The 19,157-nt window shown below is 39.3% G+C and overlaps 1 protein-coding gene across 2 annotated transcripts in view; it reads left to right on the plus strand.

The window, feature by feature from the left end:
• Positions 1-10,709: 10,709 nt before the first annotated feature.
• SLC6A15 (solute carrier family 6 member 15) overlaps positions 10,710-19,157 on the plus strand; it is a 49,137-nt gene continuing 40,689 nt past the window's right edge. Inside the window, exon 1 of one of the 2 annotated variants that reach the window (XM_046645959.1) lies at positions 10,710-10,860. The gene's annotated coding sequence lies outside the window, so the exon portion shown is untranslated. Of the gene's footprint in view, positions 10,861-11,548; positions 11,594-19,157 lie in introns of those variants that run through there. The other variant, XM_046645961.1, reaches the window with a different exon arrangement.

Raw genomic sequence — 19,157 nt, forward strand, 5'->3', positions numbered from 1 at the left:
GTTTAGCATCATTTCTTATTTAATAATGCTTCCCACGTATTTAACATATCAAGTCCAACTGGTTTAATATCTCTCTTTTATAAAGAGAAGGAACAAATCTTCTGAGACATTCCAGGGACCCTCTGGAAAATCCCAAAGTTAGTTTGAGGTCAAAAAGACTTAATTTAAAATTTGATTTTTGGGAAATTTGTCAAAAATGTCAAAGGTTTTAAAATACTCGATCAAAAAGGATCATAGGTCACTATGAAACAATACTTAGTTATCCATTTAACCAAAGTGACAATTAAAGACTTTGAAGGTAAATACAGAAAGCTACATAGTTGTGAAAAACTTTAGCTTTTTTAATAAAGAAGATTCAGTCTTCTTAAGTAATCAAAGACTTGATAAAGACAACATAAACACAGGAAATTAATTTGATAAAACACAGAATCTTTGTTTTCTAGGTGGATCACTTAAAAGATAAAGAAAAACCTTTCATAATCTCATCAAGAACAGATCAATAGTTGAAGAAAACTTTGTCCTTTTATCGGATGGAAGAAAATTGTTTCCATTTTACATGAGAACACTATTGATATTAAAGTTTATTTTTCTTTAAGTCAACTAGAGCTCTTTTACAAATTAACTTTGACATTATCATCCTGAGATAGAAAAATATCATATGTACATGAATACATTTATAGACATACATAAACATACAGACAGACATGAACAGAGACTCTATAGCTTTCATTTCAAAATTTTAGCTATGAATCAGGTACAATAATATAAAACCCACTAGTGTATAAATAACAATTAAATCCAAATTTCATCTCTGGCAGATGTAACAAGTTAAAGATACCCCTCAAGTGGCTAAAGATCTTTACTAATATTTGTTGAGAAGGTTTTTAAGATTTGTATTTGCCCTTGATGAGTAATCTTATGGAGGCTGTGGAATAGAGTTTGAGCAAGGAAGCTTCCATAGAAGTCTGTATTTTTAAAAGCCTCTTTTCTTCTTTTTAAAATCAGTCCTTGTGGGTACTGTTTAAGTTACCTCTAGGGACATTTACATTTCAAAGACATGATAAAATTTACATCTTGAAGGAACAGAGAAAGAATGCAGTTTTCTCCTAGGAGTGTTGGAGTATATTTTTCTATAATCAGAAGTCTAGGATAATTACTATTTAAAATTTTCCTTTGAATTAGGGGTCAGATGGCAAGGGTACTTTGTCTATTTCATTGCCAAATACCACAACATCCTCCTCTTTGATCTCCTTACTGTCCCAGGGATTCCACCCCTCAGATTCTCAATCAGGTTTTGTCACAGAGTTCAGATCTTTCTTTTTTTGAGGAAGATTAGCTCTGAGCTAACTACTGCCAGTCCTCCTCTTTTTCCTGAGGAAGCCGGGCCCTGAGCTCACATCTGTGCCCATCTTCCTCTGCTTTATACGTGGGACATCTACCACAGCATGGCGTGCCAAGTGGTGCCATGTCCACACCCGAGATCTGAACCAGTGAACCCCAGGCTGCCGAGAAGCGGAACATGTGAGCTTAACCACTGCACCACTGGGCCAGCCCCAAGAGTTCAGATCTTAATCTATGACAGCTTGTACCCTCCTAGCTTTGCAAAATGGCATACTAAAGTCTGTAACTATCCTGTTCTCTCACTTTGTCTTTTAGCCCCAAATCTAGCAAAACAGAGGACAACTTCACGTCCACCTCTAACCTCAGTTCTTCTTCTAACTTTCTAACTTGAGCTTCAGCCTCTAGTTGGGCATTGGTAGCCAGCTAAATTACCCACAGTTGAGGCCAGCTCACTGCGGCACCCATTTGTTTCCTTTCTTTGTTGTAGTGTGCTGTGAGCAGTTTCTCAAACAAATGCATTAAACCAGCTAGTGTTTTTGGAGTGTCCCTGTACTCACATGATGGTCCAAAATCATCTAACATATGAGCCACCCCTCCCCACACAGAGGTCAATGGCCCACTCTGGATTTCCCCTGAAGATTCCTCTTTCCCAAGACCCATTTCTCTGTTTGCTGATTGGCTCACCAATAGTTGGTTTGCAACCTTGAGAGTTCCCCAACTGAAATCTGAAACTGGCCCCCATACACAGAGGGTGAGGACAGACAGAAGAAAGAGGCAGGTCACTCCATATTGGTAGATGGCAGCTTTAATAAGTAAGGGAACTTACATATGAAGCTTGTCTTGGGCACCACAAGATGAGAAGATCTCTACACCCATCCACCAAAATCTCAAAAGTTTATACAGAGGCTTTCACTGGATTCAGTCACATATACCATCCAAATAGTCCCAAGAACACATTGCTATCTCAAGATTTCATCCTTGAAACGGCTCCAGCTGTGGGAACAGTGGATGGAATGTACATTCCAAAGTCAAGAGATGGGGTAAGGAGTCTCCGATTGCCCAGGTCCAGCTCACAGGCCAACTGGCAGTCATGTCCTCTCAATGACAGACTCCAACACCCAGTTCCTAGAATTCAATATAACTTATTGCCTACAGGAGGTATTTTCATGCCATGCTTTTTAGGAGTTCCTCTGTTATCTTGTGTTTTTGGCTACTTAAATTGTTTTTTTTTTTATGCCCCTTTTCTGGTACTACTGCCTTCTTTCACTGGGAGAAGTTTCTTCTATTCCATATGATCATTATGGAACTATGGATCTCATTTCCAGGGTCCAGTTCGATTGTTCATGTGTAAGAACATGACCCAACATAACCAAGCGACGTTTTCCCTGGGAAGTATAGAAGTAAACCAAAAATAAAAACAAACAAAACATTGTTTTATTTTTTTCATCTCGTTGAAATAGAATCATTCAATCATATGGGCCTTAAAGGTCTGTGCTGCATATTTGAAGATTTACAATCCATAATTAATAAACTTAATCCAGCAAATAAAACATATACACTCTTTTGAGTCCAACATAGATGAGTTTTAAAAAAAATTGAACAAGTGCTGGGCCACAAAAGACAACTCAATAATTCCAAAAGAATTGATAATCATAAAGATCAAGTTATTTGACTAAAGTATCAACATAAATAATCAGCAGTAAAAATAAAATTAAAAATATGCTTATAAATTATGCAAGTAAGAATTGAAATTATTTAAAAGGAGCACTTAATTAATTAAAGTGATATATAACCAAAATTTGTAGTTTGCAACTAAAGCTGTACTTAGAGTAAATTAAAATCCTGAAGTAATTTACAAATGAAAATATAGTAGTTGTTCAAATCCAAAAGCTAGAAAAAGATAGCAGAAGAAATATATGAATAACATGAGGAAAGAAATTCACACAGAAAAGCAAAAAGTATTTCACCAGTGATATCAAAAGTTGATTCTTTGAAAAGACTAATAGACAAATGTTTATCAAAACTGATGAGGAGGGGCTGGCCCCATGGCTGAGTGGTTAAGTTTTCACTCTCTGCTTCAGTGGCCTGGGGTTCACTGGTTTGGATCCTGTGCACAGACCTACACACTGCTCATCAGGTCATGCTGTCCAGCATCCCACATAGAAGAAGTAGAATGACCTGCAACTAGGATATACAACTATGTACTGGTGAGTTGGGGAGAGAAAAGAAAAAGAGGAAGATTGGCAACAGATGTTAGCTCAGGGCCAGTCTTCCTCACCCCCACCCCCCAAAAAAAGAAAGAAAGAAAGAAAAAGGAAAAAGCATACTTTAAAAGAAAACTGATTAGAAAGCAGATATAAAAGGTCAAAATAAACTTTATGGAGAAGTGCATATGTCTACAAGTATAATCTAGGATTTCAAATTAAAAAATAGTACTAACAAATTTATTGCAATGTACTAAAAAATTAGATGAAATGAACAATTTAAAAGAAATGAGTTACCACAATTCACTCAATAAGAAAGTTAACTTAAAACACATCAATAGCAAAATTGAATTAATAATAAAGTATCTATCTACCACCTGCTTCTTACTTTCCTCAATTTCCCAGGCAATTTCTGTCTTACGTAAGAATATTTGAGAGACAGAATAGGAGTGTAAACAATGGATCTCATTTTATGATTCTAGAATAACCTTGATAAACAAACTTTGTAAGGAGAACATAAAGAAATCATAGACCAACTTCATTTATGTATATAGATGAAAAAACTCAAAATATGAAAAGTTTGATCCGTCAATTTATATAAAGAATAAAAGTATATCATATTCAAGTAGGATTTATTCGAGGAGTACAAGCACAATTGAACAGCAGAAAATCTATGAATATTAATTTTATAAAACAAATTAACCGTATGTTTGCTGTTACAGAGTAAGACAAGCATTTGCTGTATCTGGGTCTCCTCCCTGTTTCTCAAACACACCAGGTGAACTTCTCTTAGGGTTTTTTCACTGGCTGACAGCTCTGCCTAGAACACACCCACCCCTCAACATCCGCAAGGCTAACTCCCACAAGTCTTTCAAGTCATTGTTCCAATAAAGTCTCAGGGAACCCATCCTGACCACTCTATTCAAAACTGAAGTCCAGGGGCCAGCCCCGCGGCGGAGTGGTTAAGCTCCTGTGCTCTACTTCGGCAGCCCAGGATTTCAGCAATTCGGATCCTGGGTGCGGACATGGCACCACTCATCAAGCCATGCTGAGGTGGCATCCCACATAGCACAACCAGAGGCACTCACAACTAGAATATACAACTATGTGCTGGGGGGCTTTGGGGAGAAGAAGAAGAAAGAAAGAAAGAAAGAGAAGATTGGCAACAGATGTTAGTTCAGATGCCAATCTTTAAAAAAAAAAACTAAAGCCCAACCTCCTTCCCCTGAGCCTCCCAAACCCTTAGCCTACTTTAGTTTCTCTTTTTTTATTCTTAAGCACTTATCACTACCTAACATATCTTATGATTTAATTACTTATTATGTTTACCGTGAGTTGTTTGCCTTCCCTTGCCCCATTCCACTGGATTATACATTCTATGAGGACAGGGATCTTTGTCTGTCTTTTTATTGATGTATTTCAAGCACCTAGAACTGTGCCTGCTATATAGTAACTCCCCAATAAATATTTGAATGAAATAATTCATGATTTAAAAACTCAGTAAATTAGTAGTGAAAGGGAATTACTTTAATATGATAAATAGTACATGCCAAAAAACCATGGCAATATGGAGAATGGTTTTCAGTTATCATACATTGTTCAGTCGTACTGGTTGAAAGAATATTGAAATATTTTTCTACTGTTGGATAAATACCTGCACCCTGACTCCTTCAAGTGCCTTCTTTCTGCTATTTCAGTCACCCTGGCTCCCTTCCTGGAATCCTGGTCCTCTCTATGATCAATTCCTTTGATCACTGCCAATTGCAGTTATTAGTTACAGAAAATTAAATATTTTTAATATCATCATTATTTGAATCAAACATGAAAGAAAATGTAAGTGAATGAAATCACCCAAGGGAGTATGGAGAGAAAAAAAGACCTAAAGACCAAGGACAGAGCCCTAAAGGCATCAACAGTTAGAAAGAGGAGAATATAAAGAAGATGGATGAGTTATAAAGATGTCACAGAAAAACTGTAAGCATTTGCTTTTTTGAAAGCCAAAGGAAAAAGAACCTTTGTCTGTCATGTTGTCCTCAAATGACCATTGAAATTGTTGAAACAATATTGTTGTGAATTTATAAACCATAATCCCCATCTTCAAATCTTTCTGCTGCTGCTTTCTAGCTGTGTGATCTTGGGCAAGTTACTTAATTTCTCTGTGCCTTGACTTCTTGGTCTGTAAAAAGGGGGAAAAGTAATAGTTTTCATCTCATTAAGTATTATAAGTGTTAAACAGGTTACTAGATGTAAGGTGTTTAGACCACTGCATTGCACAGAGCATTATCAGGGTTTTGTAATAATAATAATTATTATTATATAATTATCATGAATGGTAAAAGAGTTAGTATACATTAAGTGCTTATAACAGTGGTCAGCACATATTTTGGACTAAAGAATTATTAGCTACAATGGCTTTGTATATGTTTCTGTCATAGATGTTTTATGTTTCGTCTGTAGTCAGCTTGATGCAGCTTCTCTTTAGAATGTATCTATGACTTGTAAATTTAGAAACTCTCCTCTCCCCAGAGATTTGATGAGATACATGCATATACTTAATATGCGTATGTGTATACATATATATACACACACAAATACATATGTTTCTATCAGAGACAGACACAGTTCTTTCTCTTTCATCCTCTTGGAATTTAGTTTGGCATCAAGTGAGGATATACATTTCTCAATCTGGCAAGTAATTCTTCTTTTCTGACTGATTTGTGATGCCTTATTTATTATAGTCAATTTACCACCAAGATTTTGGAAGGACATATTGCTGGGTATTCAGAATTCCTCAACTTGTGAATGCTACTACGATGCAGTAATACACAGAAAAATACAAGAGCACTTCAAACCCTGAGCAATAGTTACAATCAACATAATAATGAATAGAGTAAAACAAGGAACAAACTATTCGTTCATATAGTTATCTTTTAAAACAATGTACTGGTAAATAGTGTCAAATCCTGAAAGTTATTAATGATGATATTCCTAAACACTTACCAAATGTTCTCAAAATGTGGTCCCTGGACCAGCAGCATCACTTGGAGCCTGTTAGAAATGCTAAGAAACTCTGGGAAGGGGCCTAGAAATCTGTATTTTAATAGGTTCTCCAGGTGATTCTGATCCACCTAAAGACTGAATCCACTGATCACAGCATAGACGAGCCGGTAGGTGCTCTAAGTACTTAAGTATCATTTTAATTTGATAGAACTCCAGCACCAACCTAGTTTTTTTGAGTTGTTCTGGTTATGCTTCAATGAGAAAAGCGATCATTTGTCACACTTTAAAAAACAATAGCACTAATAAACAAAACTATGTATTTGTATATTGTATGTACACATACATACGTATAGTGCGAGAAAGGATGAAAGAGTGAAGGAAAGAGAGAGGGAGAGAGGAAGAAAGAGAGGGAGAGAAAGAGGAAATTTTGTAAGAATGCTTATCAAATAGTTAACCGTATTTACTACTAGGCTGTAAAATTGACAGAAAGGCAAAGAAACATGAACACAGGGGCTTTCACTGGATACCATGTACAAATCTACACTTTGAAGTGTATTCAATGAGTATTTTGTATTAAAATAATAATTTAGATTTTAGATTAGATCATGGAGGCTATAGAATTTGAATAAATCAGTAATGAGATTTCGTAGTGAGTCAAAGAAAAGGCAGTTTGTATAAGGAATGGCATACAAAACAAATATCATAAAACACTTTGTTTTTCCATCTCTAAGGAGTTGTAGACCTAGATGAATGCTGAGCACAGTAGTCGACATGAAGTATTTTAGAAATATAATCTATTATTATATAAAAGAAATTTACAATTCAAGAGGGACTGAAAAATTTAGTGATCATGGTCAGTACATAGAGGCAGGGGGCGCATTTCCTGTGTCAACAAAGTGACAGCTGTTGGTATTTTTGCTTGTCAGAGCTATTTAGCCTTTGTCTACAAAACGCAGAAACATTATCGAAATTCAGTCATTGTCTACTGTCTTGAATGCTTCCCGATCTTAGCCAATTGGTTAAAAATTTATTTGATAGCTTTGATATTTGTCAATTCAGTTAATCCACCCTCTATGTATAGAGACATCAGATAATCTAGTTACTTGCCCTGTTTCTACCTCTCTGCCCTTCATCAGTCATGAAAATCTAGGAGGAACAGAAAATTCACTAGAGATTTCGGGATTGTGTAGACTTTGGTTTCATGAAAATTTTGAAACTATATCAAATAACATTTGGTATGGAGGATAATACAATAAAAACTTTTATTAGACTAACAAAAAGAGTTTCCACAATATACTGCCTATATAACAGTATAGGAAAAGGAACTGACATAATCTCATGATGCGAATTGATTTCAGTATTTGTCTTTAGTATTGTGGTATTAAAATCTTTTGGGGGGGGGATCTTTGAATGTTTTTTCTCAACTCTGGTGCTACATCTTTGGGAGCTTTTATATAATATTGTAATTCTGAGGGCTTTGGTGCTTAAAAGTAGGCATCAAATTCAGAAAGTGATTTAGATACAGGCAGGTATTTATTTACAGCCTCTGACAGTTGCCTTCTGATTGTGTGAACCGGGACAACTGAAGTCTCAGTTTTTTCTTCTCCAATGTGTCGCCAATAACTGCACCTACATCATAGGGTTGGTGTAAGGATTAAGAAAAATAAGGCATATATATTATTCTGCACCTCGCAAAGGCATATACTTAATATCAAATTGATACTTGCTAATATTATTAAACACGGTGTGGACAAAAAAGACTGGTTTCCCTTTAATTGTAGGTTGCAATCTTCTTCCAAGTTCTGCTCTTCCCCTTCTGTGTGCTGCCTCCTCCCGCCCACACCAACACCATGTGGTCATTTTTCTGCTGTGTGACAGAGGCAGCACTCAATAATCATTAGCTAAAGGATGTTAGCAATTGAACAGTACATCTTTGAAGGCTCCTTGTTGCTAAAATTAAAAAAAGTATACTTTCCACCTCCGTGACTGGAGTTCCCCAGCTCTCCTTTTGGGCGCTTTCCACCCCACACTTCTTATTTTCAAAGGTGTCTACCCCGTGTGTTAATTCTACATTTTCCTCCCGTTAAAATCTATGCATTCACTCAAAGCTTACGCGGTAGTATAGAAAAACATGAACTCTGAAGCCAGCCAGTTCTGGATTTAAATCTCCATTCTGTCATAGCACTAGCTGTGACTATGTGTAGTTTTTCTTTCTTTCTGAGTATCACCTCTGTGTAATCTCTAAATTAGGAAAAATCACCTCATTAATTAATTGAGAAGATTAAATAAGCTATTTTAAAGCCTCAGGCACTTAGTGGGAAACTCCATAGCTGCTTTCTCTCATTTCTCCTCACTGGCATTAAGACATAAATTAGTAACAGTCAGCTTTGAAGATATTACTCCACGAAGATTTTGTGACTTGTAGCTTTGCACATGCATTTGCAATAGGTGTCAAACGTGAGTGAAAAAGTGTGGGGGGGGGATTACTAGCAGGCGGGTCGGTCTTCTGGTCCTCCTGTGAGTGAGCTGCTCCTGTAGGCATACACAAAACTTTGTTTCCCACAGATAAGCCTAATCCTGATTACGGAGGACATAGTTCTACTTATTTTCTTAAATTCTTCTCAGTTGGTATCGGTGTTATTTGTACAAATCTCAATTTCAGTATATATAAAATGATATATATCAGCATAAATATTGGTCTCTTGCCAATCCGTGATATAAAAGGCAAATTATGCAAGATCTTCTGTAAAAGGCTTATACTAACGGTTTTTATTTTTTCTGCAGGGCATCTGTTTACCCATTTGTTTACCCATGGCAGGGGAGGGGCACCCAGGGAATCAAATCTAATTTAATTTTTTTCTTTCATATTTTAAAGGTGGGATTGGGAGAGACTGAGAAAAAGCTCTCTTGGCTGCTTTAAAAGCTAAGGATTAGCAGCAATGTTCTGAACTGAAATTCAGGTCTTGTGATTTCTTTCCAGGAGATTTTTCACTGCATGAAAACCTGTCTGCAATGGCCTTATTTTTTAATTCAGTATTAATTGGATACAAACCATCAAAATCTGAGGGACTGTTGGAAGGCTTGAAAGTGCACAAAAGTATTTTTCTAGTGGTGATATTAACCCTCTGAAAGTGAAAAATGTCCTTCACCGAGTCACTGAACCTTTCTGCTACAGTATGTTTTGGGTTCATTTTGCGTTTCTTTCAAATTTCAAAAGTTCCAAGGACACAAAATTTGGTCCATAGAGCACACGCCCTGTTTAGGAGAAGATGCAGCCATTTTCAAAAGGAGGCTAAGCTTTGTGCTCAGTGATGTATATTTTAGGAATTCTCCACGTGGCTTAATTATGAATATGTCTTGACTGCTGCAAGAAGTCAGTCAGCCTTCATTCTGTAATGAGACCCCTTGGAGAAGAGTCGGATGCTAAGGGACCAACAGAAGGTGAGGACCAGCTCCCTAAAACAGCCTTTCATAACCTGGCCAGAATCACGGAGAGCTATCAGGTCCCCTTTTGATGGGGGAAGCAAATGCCCACAGTGCTTTTCTCTTGCAAGAGATGTAAATGGCTGGCTTGGAGAGAAAGCTAGGGAGAAGGGTGCTCTGGGTCACCCACTTCTTCTAGTCCCATCACCGACTCTTGGAGAATATTCAGAGGGTGCGAGGTAGGACCATGTCTGTTGTTATCCTCGCTGAGACAAAGGCGGGGGGCGGGCAACTGGTGCCATCCTGTCTGTTGAGCGGGTTGGGGGAGGACGGGAAGCAGGGGAATTTGTTTTCTGCTGCTGTGGAGCGGGCTTCCCCGGTCCTCCCGTCCCGGAGGCGCAGCCCGGAGCGGAGGCGGACGCGGCGGGGCAGCCGCAGCGGCCTCTGCGTCAGGGGCGGTGGCGCGGGGCGGTGGCGCGGGGAGGTGCGGCGCCCCGCCGGGCGACCTGGCTCCCCCGCCCGCCGCCCGCGGCCTGCCCCCTCCCCCCTCCCCCGCAGCGTGTCGGCGGCCGCAGCCCCGGCGGGCCGGGCACGTGGGCGCCTCCGTCACACCCTCACTCACACACTCGCACCCCCGCGCGCACGCAGCCGCGCGCTGCATCTCGTGCTCGGTCCCTGGCCACCACACAGGCGCCCACGAGTCTCGCCCGCCAGCCCGCCGGGCAGCGACCCCTCACCCCGGCCCCAGGGCCCGCCCTGAGCGAGCTGCTGCTTCTCTCCAGACCGCTCCTTCGCGGCCTCTGTCACCCCACCTGGACCCGACCCATCGGCGACTGCGGCTACTGTCGGGACGTGGAAGCAGCCGGAGGCGCCGGGTCGAGATTCGCTAACTGTAAGGACGCTCTCCTACCGCTAAGGGCACGGGTTAGGCAGGGTGCGGCTCACCGACTGCCACCCGGGGACAGGGGACGGGAGCGGAATGGATGGATCGATCCCGGGAAGGACTCAGGCTGTGAGGGGAGGGGAGGGAGGGCGGCTCCAAAGCCCTGGGAGGGCGAAGCTGGGCTCAGCGGGCGACCCTCCTAGCTCCGCGTCCTGAACTCTGTACCCTCGGGGGGCGAGAGGCGGCGTGGAGGGGGAAGCACATGGGTCGAAACGTGTCGCCCTCCTTCCTTCTCGTCGTGGAAACTGCCCACAGCATCCCCGAGAGACTGGTCGTTTCCAAGTCAAGGCAGGGTTGTCTGAAGGGTGGGGTCCGCCTGTGGCAAGTGCTAGAGGAAAGTTGGGAGGGCCGGGACGGAGCAAGGCGCTTCCGAGGTTCTAGGTGAGTTGGAAGCCGATCCTCGTGCGGGTGGGCGGTGGGGCGGGGAGAAGAGCCAGCCTCATTTCTCATTCGCTTCTGGTTGCTTTTGCATCTGCTGAAGGCGACTACCGAAGGCGGTGTGTTTTCACGTGACTCCACTTCCCTCTCGCCTGAAGCATCCTGCGATAAATGGTCCTGAAGTGGGCCTTTCGCCCTGCACTGGGCACGTGGCTACCGAAGAAAGCACAGCCTGTGTATTTCTGCGCAGCCAGGAATTTGAGTCTGGCGGTGCGGGTGGTGGCGCTGGGATTTTAAGGAAACGGTAGGAGCAACTGGGAACTCAGACCGTTTGGACGTTTCATTCACTTGGCCGGTCTGTGCGTGGCCTGGGCCGAGGAGGGCTTTGAGTCTAGGGAGAACCTTTCAGTCGTGACACGCAGGCACGCCTGCCTTACAAATATGAGTGGATCAAAACGCCCGAGACGTCGCGGGGACAGGTATGACCCGCGCGGTCTCAGAGGCCGCAGCGGGGGAATTCTTTTCCGTTAAGCAGAGAAGCGGCGTTTGCCGCGTTCGCGGTGAGCGATGCCCCGGCTCGCGCTCGCCTGTGGCCGGCTCTCCCTTTCCCCTGCGCCCTCGTCCCTCGCGGGGAGAGGCTGGAGTAAGACGGGGCGGCGTCCGCACTCGGGCGCGGTGACGTCAGCAGTGTTTGGGTGCTTATGCAAATGAGACTGCGACCGTTTCTCCCAGTCCGGCAGTTTTCCTTCCAGGTCTTAAATGTAGACCCAGTCTGCACCATTTGTAAGGTTCGCTGCCCAGAAGCACGAAGGGTTTGCTTTATGGCTTCCTCATCACTCAGTTTTTAAAGCTGTTTGATGCCTGTCAGTGCCTGGTTGCTTTCCCCGGGTACCGGGAACAAAGTGTTTGCTTTTGCAAATATCATTCTCTGACGAAGCAACCCCATCGAGCTGCTTGCCCCACCCAGCCTCATTTCTGCAAGAATGGTGCTGAGATACAGACCTTCTTAATGTCTTTGGCGTTTAGCGCTGGGTTTGGCTTATAGTATGTATTTAATAAGTACTTGACGATGGAGCGAATCTTCCTTTTAGAGTGCGTGTATTTCTCTCATTAAATTTGGAGTATTTGGCCATCAGAACTGTCTATTTTATTTTTGAGAGTGTTAGTGTCTTTTCGACCCACGTGATCAATGATTCATGTATATTTGTTAGAGTAAAATTTATTATCAATACATATGACTGAATTCATTGACCCTTTTCCTGCAAGTGAAACATTCAATTTGTTCTTTTTCAGGAAGGCAGGAATTAACACTATTTTGGAAGGAAGATAATCTCTTACTGTTTGTTGACACGTTTTCTTTTTCTGATTGCATGTTATATACTTGATTCAAGAATTGCTTTAATCTTGCAATCAATGTAACTCAAGACATAGTCTTTTAATGGCATTAACAAAGGTATTTATACATATTTCTAGGAAATAAGTGCCCTGTCATCCAATTAATAAAGTAAATAAGAAATACTATGTTAGTCCGTTCAGGCTGCTATAACAAAACATCATACACTAGGTAGTTTATAAACAACAGAAATTTATTTCTTATAGTTGGAGGTTGGGAAGTTTAAGATCAAGGTGCCATCAGATTTGGTGTCTGATGAGAAGCCCCTTACTGGGTCGTAGATGGTGTCTTCTCTCTGTGTCCTCACGTGGTGGAAGAGGCTAGTTAGCTCTAGGCTCTCTTCTATGAACCCCTAAAGGCCCCATCACGTTGGGGTTAGAATTTCAGCATATGAATTTGGTGGGGAGGACACAAACATTCAAACCTTAGCAAATAGTAAAGAATTTTCAAATCGAATAATAGCTCTTTGGGAGACCAATAATCAGATGTGATGCCCTGCTTGTCAGTAATTGAAAATTTAAAATGTTAGAATAATTACTAAAACCTAAACTCTGTAATTATTAATTTACTCAGTGTTCACAGTTCAAATTTTACTGTGTGCGTGTTAGGAAATATGCTTGTCCTGTCGTAAAATAAAACTTGTGTGTGAATAGGTAAGAAATTTGCATTCCTTTAAACTCTAGGGTTCATTCAGTAATTAAAAAATCATTGAGTTAGAATGATAGATCTGAAAGAGACCTTGTTGATTATCAAGAGATCTGAAAACTTTTCTTTTACTTCTCAACTTCTTTTGGAGAGTATGTTAATTCTTTATTACATACATATGCATGATTGGATATATTAATATATTCCTATGCAGAGTAGATTTTAAAATAGTTTCTGAGCAGATGGCATTATTAACAAAAATCCACAAGCATAGTCTGATGCATGGAAACATTCAAGATTTCATAGCAGGCATTTTTAAGTTTATTTCCAGTTTGCTTTATAACATAATACAAGTCCTAACTACTCTTCTGGAAGTGTTTGGTAAATACTTTTTTGATAAACAAATTTATCTGTTTAAATATTAATTTTGACCAATGATTGTCTCATATTTCTTGGTGAAAAGCAAGCCCTAGAGGCTGGGCTGCAGTAGTTTTCAATGCACCCTATCACTTGAATAGGAGAGAGCTGTTTTCGGTCTTGAAGGTCAGTATATTTCCTTGTGATTAATACACTAAGATATCCTTTCACATAAGATTAACTGATTGTTATCTTTGAGTAGAATGCTTACCCTGGGAGCTTTTACACCTATCAGATTGGCAAAGATCAAAAGGTTACTACCTGTAATGAAGAGGGCAGAGAGAAATGTGTGAGCGTTCATACACTGCTCGTGGTAGTACAAATTGAGACAACTTTTATAAAGGGTCATTTGGCAATATTTATCAAATTATAAAAGCACATACCCTCTCATCAAGCAGTTCCATTTCTAGGAATTCATTATACAGGTATGCAATGGCCAGATATACGAATTTAGTTGCTTGAACATTGAAATAATTATCAGAAATGACCTAAATATATGCTGTACTTGTACCATGAACTATCATACAATCATTTGGAAAAAACACAAGTTATTGTATTGAGAGCAAAAGTTTTTTGAAGATCTTTTAAAGTGAAAAACCAAGATCAGAATTATACATATAGTAACAGTTGTGTGAAAAAAACAGGTCGGGTAGGTGAGGAGGAAGCGCATATTAGCTTGACTATACAACAGATATCCTTCGAGGACTTTGGTGGCTGATAGGGAGGTAAGAGCGGGCCTGGATACTGGGGAGAAAGAGTGGGAACATATTTTTCATTCTATGCCCTTTAATATCATATTACTGTATTATTTATTCAAAACATAGATTAAAACATACTGTAAAGTGAAAAGAATAGCAAATACCCTTGGGAGAACAGTATGCAGGCATCAGATGCTGTCAAGTGAGTAGGGTATAAAAGTCAATGGATATTTTGACTCCATGATTTTTTGTAGTTTCTGAATTTATAAGAGAGTTTCCTCCTTCAGCATTCTTAGAAATAAAATTATATTAGACCAGCAGATGAGATTTAGTGGAGTCACTAAATTTAGCCAGTTATATCAACATAAAGGTGCGTAATTTTTTTGGTGAGTTGCCTTGTAAAAAAATTTTTGAGATGGTTATAGATTCACAAGTAGTTGTTAAGAAATAATACAGAGAGTTCTTGTGTGCCCTTATGCAGTTTCCTACAAATGTAACATGTTGCAAAACTATGCTACAACATCATAGAATATTGACATTGATAAAGTGAAGTCACAGAACAGTTCCATCTCTGTAAAGATCCCTATGTTGCCCTTTTAAAACCACAACCACCTCACTCCTGTGCTCAACCCCTTTTTTACTCCTGGCAACCACTAATCTGTTCTTCATGTTTATTATTTTGTCATTTCAAGAATTTTATATAAATGGCATCATATAGTAGGCAACCTTTTGGAATTGGCTTTTTCCACTCAGCGTAATTCTCTGTGGATTCATTCAAGTTGTTGTGTGTATCAGTAGTTTGTTTTTATTTCTGAGTAGTACTCCATGTTACGGGCTTACCAGAGTTTGTTTAACCATTCACCCATTGAATGACATCTGGGTTGTTTCCAATGTAGGATTATTATGCATAAAGCTGCTATGGACACTGGTTTACAGGTTTTACGGAACATAAGTTTTCATTTCTCCAAGGTAAGTGCCCAGGAGTGCAACTACTATGTCATATGGTAGTTGAATGTTGAGTTTGCTATAGAGCTGTACCATTTTTCATTCTCACTAGCAATGTATGAATCCAGTTTTTCTGTATCCTTGTCAGAATTTGGTTGTCACTATATTTTAGTCATTCTGATAGGTATGTAGTGACATCTCATTGTAGTTTTAACTAGCATTTCCCTAATGGCTAATAGGTTGAACCTCATTTCATGTGCTCATTTGCCATCCAGAAATCATATCCAGTGAAATGTCTCATTATGTCCTTTGCCCATTTGTTAAATTATTTTTAATTGTTAAATTTTATGAGTTCTTTATAGATCCTAAATACTGGCCGTTTCTTGAATATGTGGTCTGCAAATATTTTCTTCCAGTCTTTGGCTTATTTTTTCATCCTCTTAATGGGTTCTTTCATGGAGCAGAACTTGTTAATTTTGAAGTCCAGTTTACCAATTTCTGCTTTGATAGATTCTGCTTTTGGTGTCATGTCTAAGAACTCTTTGCTTAGCTCAAAGATTTTCTCTAATGGTTTCTTTTTAGAAGTTTTATAGTTTTATGTTTTATATTTAAGTCCATGGTCCATTTTGAGTTAATTTTTGTATAAGATGTGAGGTTTAGGTTTAGGTTACATTTTTGCCTAAGAATGTCCTGCTGTTTCAGAGCCATTTGTTGAAAGGGCTATCATTTCTCCATTGAAAGTACTTTTGCACCTTTATCAATCAGTTGGGTGTATTTTTGTGGGTCTATTTCTGGGTACTCTCTTTTGTTCCATTCTCCTATGTGTCTGTCCTTCTACCAACCTCACGCAGTCTTCATTACTGTAGCTGTGTAATAAGTCTTGAAATCAGGTAGGGTCAGTCCTCCCACTTCATTCTTCTGTTCTGAAGTTGTTTTAGCTATTTTAGTTTTTTTGCATTTTCATATAAATTTTAGAATAACCTTATCTATGTGTACAAAAAATTTTTGCTAGGATTTTTATAGAAATTACATTAAACATATATCAATTTAGGGAGAATTGACATATTTACTATGTTGAGTCTTCTAATCCATGAACATGGTATGTCTGTCTTTATATTTAGATCTTTTATCAATGCTTAGTGGTTTTCATCATAAAAGTACTGTCCATGTTCTGTAGATTCCTTGGGATTTTCAGCATAGACAATCAGAATGTCTACAGATTAGAAAGTTTTCTTTCTTCCTTTCCAGTCTGTATGCCTTATATTTCCTTTTCTTGCCTGATTGCACTGGCTAGAACTTCCAGTAACATGTTGAATAAAAGTATGAGAATGGACATTTTGTCTTGCTCCAGATCTTAAGGGAAAAGTATCCAGTCTTTCATTGGTAAGTATAATGTCAGCTGTACATTTTTTGTAGATGATGTTTATTAAGTTTAAAAAGTTCACTTTTATTCTTAGTTATTTTTTAACAGCTTTTAATCATAAATGAGTGTCAAATTTTGTCAAATGCCTTTTTTGCATCAATTCATATGGTCATGTGTTTTTTTTCTTTAGCCTGTTATTATGGTGTATTATGTTATTGATTTCTGTATATTGAACTGGCCTTGTATAGCTAGAATAAAACCCTCTTGGTCATGGTGTGTAATTTTTATTATATATTGCTGAATTCTCTTTTCTAATATTGTGTTAAAGAATTTTGTGCCTATATTCATGAGAAATATAGATTTATAGTTTTCTTTTCTGGTACTGTCTTTGTATGGTTTTCATTTCAGAGTATACTAGCTTCATAAAATGAATTGTGAAGTGTTCTATCATCTTCTGTTGTCTAGAAGAAATTGTGCCGAGTTGGTGTTAATTCTTTAAGCGTTTGGTAGAATTCTCCAGGAACACCATCTGAACCTGGAGATTTCTTTTGTGAGAGCTTTGAAATAATGCCTTCAAGATTCTTCATAGTTATAGGGCTCTTAAATGATCTATTTCATATTGAGTAAGTTGTGGTGGTTTGTGTTTTTCAAGGAGCTAGTTCATTTCACTAAGTAATCAATTTTATGTGTGTTGAGTTTTTGCTGGTTTTCCCTTATGATCATTTTGATGTCCGCAGGTTTTTTTATGCTAATATCTATTTCATTTCTGGTATACAAGGTGCCTAAACATAAGACTGACCATATAGAACTTTGCGTAAGACTAACTAAATGTGCCTTTTAAGGTTCATATTTATCTTGTGGTTAAAAGAAAATCACTACATGGATTTGAAAACCTAAACCATACCCCTTCTGCACAGGTCTAGCTCCGTTGTGAACAGTTTCTTGGACAATATTTTAAATTTCACTAGAGTTAAATATTTATATTTTTAGTTAAATTCAATAAATATTCAATTTATCTTCCCTGTAGGCAAATGTTTCAGTTATCCATTGCTACTTAACAAACCATTCCAAAAAGTAGCGAACTTAAAACAATAATGACTTCTTCTTTCTCATATTCTGTATATGGGCTAGGCTCAGCGATGTGCTTCATCTGGTCCACTTGGTATGAGCTGGCAGTTCAGCCCGGGCTAGAATGTCAATGCCTTTGTTCTCGTCCCTAGGGCTTCTGCTCAGATGGCCGGAACAATTGGTGGCTGACTGAGGCTCCTCTGTCTCCCTTTCCATGTGGGTCTTCAAGCAAGGCAGGTGGACTTTTTTACATTGTGTCTGACTTCTAAAAGAGTGAAAGCAGAAACTACTAGGCTTTTTCAGGCCTAGCCTTGGAAATTGCATAGTGTCACTTTTGCATTCTATGGGTCAAAGCAAGTTCAAGGCCATCCCAGAATTAAGAGAAGGAAAAATAGAGTCTGTTTCCTGATGGAAGGAGTAGCAAGCATGTACAGTATTGGGAGGAATTGTTAATGTTCATTTTTGCAAACAGTCTACTCCAGGAAATAACAAAGAAGGATCATACTTGACATTCTATGTTGATAATAAATAAAACATATTAAGTGCCTTCAAATTTGTTATTCATAAGACATGATAATACATATATATAAATAAGTGTAATATAGTAGTATATGCCTGAGGTTGGCTGATAATAGCTCCTAAAGATATGTCTGCCTCTGTTTCCTGGCACTTGTAAATGTTACCTTATTTGGAAGAAGAGTCTTTGCAGACATTATCTTCAGATGAAGAGATTATCCTGGAATATCCAAATGAGCCCTACATGCCATCACAAATGTCCTTGTATGAAAGAGGCAGAGGGAGATTGGACACACGTAAAGAGGAGGAGGCAATGTGAACATGGAGGCAGAGATTGGAGTGATGTGGCCACAAGTGAAGGAATGCTGGCAGCCTCCAGAAGCTAGAAGAGGCATAGAATAAACTCTCCCCGGGGGACTGGCCCTGTGGCATAGTAGTTAAGTTTGCACATTCTGCTTCTGAGGCACAGGATTTGCAGGTTCAGATCTTGGGGTTTGCGGGTTTGGATCCTGGGTGCAGACTTAGCTCTGCTCGTCAAGCCACGCTGTGGCAGCATCCCACATAAAAGAGAGGAAGACTGGCACAGACGTTAGCTCAGCGACCATCTTCCTCAAGCCAAAAGAGAAAGATTGGCAACAGATGTTAGCTCAGGGCCAGTCGTCCTCACATACACACGAAAAAGCAAGCAAACTCTCCCCTGGAGCCTCCTGAGGGAGTGCAAACCTTCCACCACCTTGATTGTACTTCATTGAAACTGATTTTGGATCTCTTGTTTCCAGAGCTTTAAAAGAATAAATTTCGGTTGTGTGAAACCACTAAATTT

The sequence above is a fragment of the Equus quagga genome, chromosome 19 (assembly GCF_021613505.1).
Source record: "Equus quagga isolate Etosha38 chromosome 19, UCLA_HA_Equagga_1.0, whole genome shotgun sequence".
In the NCBI taxonomy this organism is placed as follows: Eukaryota; Metazoa; Chordata; class Mammalia; order Perissodactyla; family Equidae; genus Equus; species Equus quagga.